General features: G+C 42.5%; 1 protein-coding gene across 2 annotated transcripts in view; it reads left to right on the top strand.

The window, feature by feature from the left end:
* Positions 1 to 410: 410 nt before the first annotated feature.
* OSBPL5 (oxysterol binding protein like 5) overlaps positions 411 to 6,235 on the top strand; it is a 105,302-nt gene continuing 99,477 nt past the window's right edge. Inside the window, exon 1 of one of the 2 annotated variants that reach the window (XM_069740515.1) lies at positions 411 to 710. The gene's annotated coding sequence lies outside the window, so the exon portion shown is untranslated. The remainder of the gene's footprint in view (positions 711 to 6,235) is intronic. The other variant, XM_069740513.1, reaches the window with a different exon arrangement.

The raw sequence follows: 6,235 nt of genomic DNA, 5'->3' as shown, positions 1-6,235 counted from the left end.
GCGTTTCGCCTATTTTTCTTTCGGGGGCACCCATATGATTATGATACTTATCATGGTATATACCTGTATGTGAATCAGTGTGTTCTTCTGCTGTTGGTTGTTGGTCGTTTGTTGAGGCATGCATTATATACTGTTTACATGATTTTATGGATACGTATTCGAAATAAACTTTATCAATTGTTTTATATACACTTCATGGGCCTTTTTTGGTTCTAAGAAACAGATAATTGCTAATGCAGAAATCTATTGGGAAATTGCTATTTATGCAGTCGCTTGTACTTTATTATGGGAATCGGATAAGATACGGAGCATATAATACGGATCCCGTGGTCACGTCCAGCTCCCGCTCCCCTCCACATCTCTGCTCATCCTCTGACATCAGACTTGTGCTTCCTCCTCCTGCTGTCCCTGTGGGCTGGTGCTGTGCTGCCTACACTCCACATTCTGCCACCGACATCGGCCGCTCTGTGCTGTAGAAGCCGGTGCTGCTAGTCCTATATCTGAGGAGACTGTACAGCAGGAAGGGAAAGTGAGAAGAGCCTGGGCTGTAAGACTTGCATCCTCTGGAGGAGATGGCACAGCACACAGGACAAGGCAATGATCTGCAATGATGTTCTTGTTTTGGAGACTCCGTAACATCAGGACAACTGCCAGTTGGGCAGTGCCCTGACGCCCTAATGTGCCACTAGATCCTGCCCTTGACTGACAAGGTAAGAAATAAGAATCCATTCTCCTTTTTTCCCCCTTTCTTCCGTCTCCAGTGACTCGAGATGCTGTGAGCAGACTGTTTTTTTACCATTATCTGTTGCTGGTGCCTTTTATAATAGAACATAGCAATGAGAGAAATGTGACGGTAATTGTAGGAAGAAAGACGTAAACAATAGCTACATCCATGACAGAGGCCGATAGGGAATGAATGGAGGGACACGAAGGGTTGTGGCGAGGGTTGTACAAATGTCTGTGGGTAAATGATCATAGAACGAGGCTGTGAAACGTGCACATAGCAGACCACAGAACTTCACCGTTATCGGGGTTTATGAATGGCCAAGAGGGGTTGTACATAGACCACGGGCATATCTGGCGATGACCGAGGGGTATGAAGGGGATGTGCGATATGTGGACATTACATTGTTGGGGTTGAAAATATGACCATTGGGCGTAGTGTGGTGGTGAAAGAAGACCATAAGGCATAATCGGGGGTCCTACAAATGACCGTGGGATATAATAAGTGGTGTAAAATGAGGACATAACAATTTACTCAACTTCTTAGTTGTGGGTTGGTCAAAGGTCATAGAATATAATGAGGGGTTGTAGAAATGACGGTAGAGGGATATGAGAGGTGCATATAACAATTGCGTGAATATCCATGGTGTACGAGGAGAAAGAGGTTGATCTCTTTTCTGTGGGGTATAATGTGGGCTGTAAGGATGACCATGGAATATAAAGGTGATACGCAATACCATGGGCTATAGTAGAAAATATCAACAATGGGATCTACTGGGAGTTGAATGATTTGACCATTTGGGATAAGAAGAGTCATAAAAGTGAGTACTGGTCATAGTGAGGGTGTGGGGTATTATAGGTGTTGGACAAATGATCATTAGGTAAAGTAGGGGTCATAAAAGAAGTTGCACAATTGAAAATAGATTGTAGTGGAAGTCGTCCTAATGACAATCAGGTATAAGGCTCAGTTTCATCCCAGCTAGAAAACTGCTAAGTGGGTAGATAACAAGGTGTTAGTGTGAATGACAACAATGTATGTTAAGAGATTGAGCGGGTAAGAGTCCTAGGACATGGATGTAATGGGAGCTGTACTAATGGCTATGGTATATAGTTCAGTGTACATTAAAGACTATGGGGTACAGTGGTGTAACTCGCATTTATAGACCATCTAACATTTCAAACACGGCACCCAACTATCACAGGTCGTTGTTAGTATTGGTCTTCTCATATGGGCCAAAGGGAACTTGTGGACCATCATCTGGGCTCCAGGACCCAGGTGCGACTGCAACCCTTGCACCCACTATAGTTACACCCGGTAGGTTATAGTTGGGTGACTGGAGAATAGCGTCTAAGGGGTAACGTTTCTCCTTATGGAGAGTGATATACCATCTCTGGCTTGTCAAGGTAAGGAGGCTTATTCGCCATGCAATGCTCCTGTTGGAAGTAGCGATCCTACCAGTCACAATCAACCCTTTAACGAGTCGTGCAATATGACTTAGGATAAAAGCCAAATCAGTATCTCAATTCGCAGACACGGTGTTTCGGGCTGTTGGCCCTCGTCAGTGCGAAGCATGAGAACTGATTTGGCTAGGTGAGAGGCTCTGGACTGGGGTCTAAGGGGTAACGTTTCTCCTTATGGAGAGTGGCATGGAGAATAGCGGTAAGTTATACTACTGGTATTGCCGTGCTAACAACTACGACATATATGTAAACGATATCTATAACTCTGTATGTTACCCCCTTCTCATGTACAGCATCATGGAATTAATGGTGTTATATATAAATAAATAATAATAAATAATACAATAATAATATTGGGGGTTGTACTGAAGATTACTGGGTCAAGTTTTGGAGAAACTAAACTTTTATCCTAGTAAGACTGAGTCATCAACACAAAAACACGGAGCAAAAGAGTCCACATCAACATAATTATACATAAAAATCTACCCTGTTGAAAAAGCTAAGAATGCGAAACGCGCGTCCGGGGGTGCTAAGTGAGGTGGGGGTGCCTTCCCTGACTACCGATGGGTAAGCATGAGTCATGTGTAATTGTATGATTTTACATATGGGGGTGGTCTGATGGAGCACACTGCTATATACGAGACTGGAGACTTGTATGACCACGCATAGAACGGTTTGTCATTTATTCATGCTGTTGCCATAAGGATGTATTGCAGCATCCCCCCTTTAACTTGGCTACCGTCATATCCTCTTCTTATTGTACCCTGCTATATGCTAGTGCAGACAGCACACATATTCTGAATCTTAATATTGTTGTGTATTGATACATTAATGATACTGTTATAACCAATAAAATTTTGTAGATTTTTATATATAATTATTATGTTGATGTGGACTCTTTTGCTCCGTGTTTTTGTGTTGGTACTATTTTGGAGTGGTCCTGGAGGCTGGGCACCCGTAGGGTGCTCTGAGCGAGCTGGTATTATCCGCTCACGGTTACAACTGTTGTGAATTCTGCTCTTGGGCTCCCTCCGGTGGTTGTTGATGGTACTGCAGTTATTCCTGAGCAGCAGTCTTGGACAGGTGTTTCTGCTAATTGCAATTCTGAATGGGGTATTTAGCTGTGAAGGACTCATTAGTCCTTGCCAGTAGTCAATGTTCCTTTGGAAGTGTTGGTCCTCTGCCTGGCCTCTCCTGCTTGCTGCCAATTCAGTTAAGATAAGTGTTTGCTTCATTTTTTAGACACACTGCTGTGTGTTTATTTTCTGTGCTTATTTTGTTTCTATTTTGTTCCTGCTAGACTGTGCCTGATGTTTTTCTCAGTCTAGTTGAACTCGCTGGAGTCGCAGATATACTCTCCACATCTTTAGTTAGGTGGTGGAGTTTTTGTATTTTTCTGCTGTGGATATTTTGTAATGTTTTATGCTGACCGCATAGTATCCTGTACTATCCTTTCCTATCTAGGTAGAAGTGGCCTCCTTTGCTTATCCCTGTTTTCTGTCTGCGTGTGTCTTTTCCTCTTTTCTCAGTCATTATTTGTGGGGGGGATCCTATCCTTTGGGGATCTACTCTGAGGCAAGAGAGTTTTCTTATTTCCATCTTTAGGGATATTTAGTCCTTAGGCTGTGTCGAGGTGTCTAGGTCTGGTTAGGCACACCCCACGGCTACTTCTAGTTGCGGTAATAGGATCAGGGTTTGCGGTCAGTAAAGTTACCACTGCTCCAGCGAAGGTCTTTTCATGCTGCTCCAAGGCCACCTGATCATAACATACAACATACACTGGTGCTTCATGATTGTGGTACTAAACTGCGTTATCATTTCCATTTTTTTTTTGTTCCGTAATAGGAAAAATAACAATGACAGAGTCTGTCACATGATGGACACCAAAGGCATCGGACAGACCCCACTTACTTGTAATGGGGTCCGGTGTGTTTTGTCTGATTCTCAGGAGTTTTCACAGTAAAATAGCGCTGCAGGCGGTGGTATTTTTTTCCGCCAAATGCAACTGAATATGCAACGACACGGCCTCAGAGCGGCCTTAGGTCCATTATCAATGAAAGTTGTGATGTCTAACCTATGTATCTCCCACAGAGGCCTATGCATTATGTGACTTATAGTTCTCCCACCTATGAAAAGACACTATGGTTTGTATCCATAATTCTTTTCTCCATACAATGAATCTGTGGGGTTTCTCGGGCTTCATTGCACATTCTCCTAGTGTTTGCCGGCAGACCTGGCTGATGTCACTAAGAGAATGTGTGAATAACTCTTCCTTTCACTCTCACAAAAACACTGCTGAATGCCATTAGGAAACCAGGGAAATGTGTTTCTCTGGCTGGAGACATTGCTCTCTGCCTGCTCATTAGCTGGGAAGCTGCTTCAGCTGTCACACAGTTATTCTGCTTCTCTTGGTCTCTTGCACAAAATTGATAAAAAGTTAATGTAGATATAATGTGAGATCTTCACTGTATCCAGTGTAATTAACAGTCAGTCCATAATAAAAATAAAAAAGTATACAGTATATCTAAAAACCAATGGGTAATACCTGACATTTTATGGTGTATAGGGTTTATTCATGTTATAGTTTCTATTAATTCCACTGACGGAAAACAAACAACGTAAAAGGATGAGAAATTAAAACAGAAGAAGTTGCAGAGTTTTTGTGTTATTATATAATAATTACAATGTAATTCTGATTAAAATTGCTTTTGCAGACGCTATGAGCTGAGTAGCGCAATAATTTCTAGAGTGAAGGGGCATCGTTGTGAAATATGTTTCTGCTTCAGTTGAGGAGTGTAATATAATGTTCTGCAGCAGCTGAGGTGTGTATTATAATATTCTGCTGCAGCTGAGGAGTGTATTATGAGGTTCTGCAGCAGCGCTGCAGCGCTGAGGTGTTTAATATGAAGTTCTGGAGCAGCTGAGGTGTGTATTATGAGGTTCTGCGGCAGCTGAGGTGTGTATTATAATATTCTGCTGCAGATGAGGCCTGTATTATGAGGTTCTGCAGCAGCTGAGGTGTGTAATATGAAGTTCTGGAGCAGTTGAGGTGTGTATTATGAGGTTCTGCAGCAGCTGAGGTGTGTAATATGAAGTTCTGGAGCCGCCAAGGTGTGTATGATGAGGATCTGCAGCAGCTGAGGTGTGTAATATGAGTTCTGCAGCAGCTGAGGTGTGTAATATGAAGTTCTGCAGCAGCCGAGGTGTGTATGATGGGGTTCTGCAGCAGCTGGGGTGTGTATTATGAGGTTCTGCAGTAGCTGAGGTGTGTATTATGAGGCTCTGCAGCATCTGAGGTGTGTGTTGTAATATTCTGCAGCAGCACCTGAGATCTGTATTATGAGGTTGTGCAGCAGCTGAGGTGTGTAATATAATGTTCTGCAGCAGGTGAGGTTTGTATTATGAGGTTCTGCTGCATCTGAGATGTGTATTATAATATTCTGCTGCAGCTGAAGTCTGCATTATGAGGTTCTGCAGCAGCTGAGGTGTGTATTATGAGGTTCTGCAGCAGCTAAGGTGTGAGTTATAGTGTTCTGCAGCAGCTAAGGAATTTATTATGCGGTTTTGCAGCTGCTTATGCTTGTACTTTGAAGTTCTGCAGAAGCTGAATTGTTGTGAAAAGTAAAAAGGAGCAAAAGTTTCCCTGCTTCTGCAGTAGAGATAAGCATCGTTCTAGCGCCGCTCATCTCTAATTATCAGGTTATGACCTTAGAATGTGAAGTTTTCTACAATGATGACAATGGGAAATTTTCATTGAAGGGTTTTCTATAAATAATGTAATATAGTGAGAGTATTACAAAATATAATGTAAAGGATGGAGAATACAGTAATGTAATATTTATGCCTATTAATTATCTCACATATTTTCAACATCATTCCCCTGCGAATGTGGTACTACAAACCTCAGCATTGAGATTGATAGTGTCACAACTGCTGGGACTGCGTGGTAGCGCTTATCATGGTGGCACTTTACTAAATCCAGGCTGAGATATAATAAATTATAACACTGTGAGCAGCGAGACACTGGGAGGGTCAGCTACCTTAATTACTG

Source organism: Ranitomeya imitator, chromosome 9 (genome assembly GCF_032444005.1).
Source record: "Ranitomeya imitator isolate aRanImi1 chromosome 9, aRanImi1.pri, whole genome shotgun sequence".
NCBI lineage: Eukaryota > Metazoa > Chordata > Amphibia > Anura > Dendrobatidae > Ranitomeya > Ranitomeya imitator.
The sequence above is the reverse complement of the archived record's forward strand: the minus strand, read 5'-3'. Positions and strand labels throughout refer to the sequence as shown.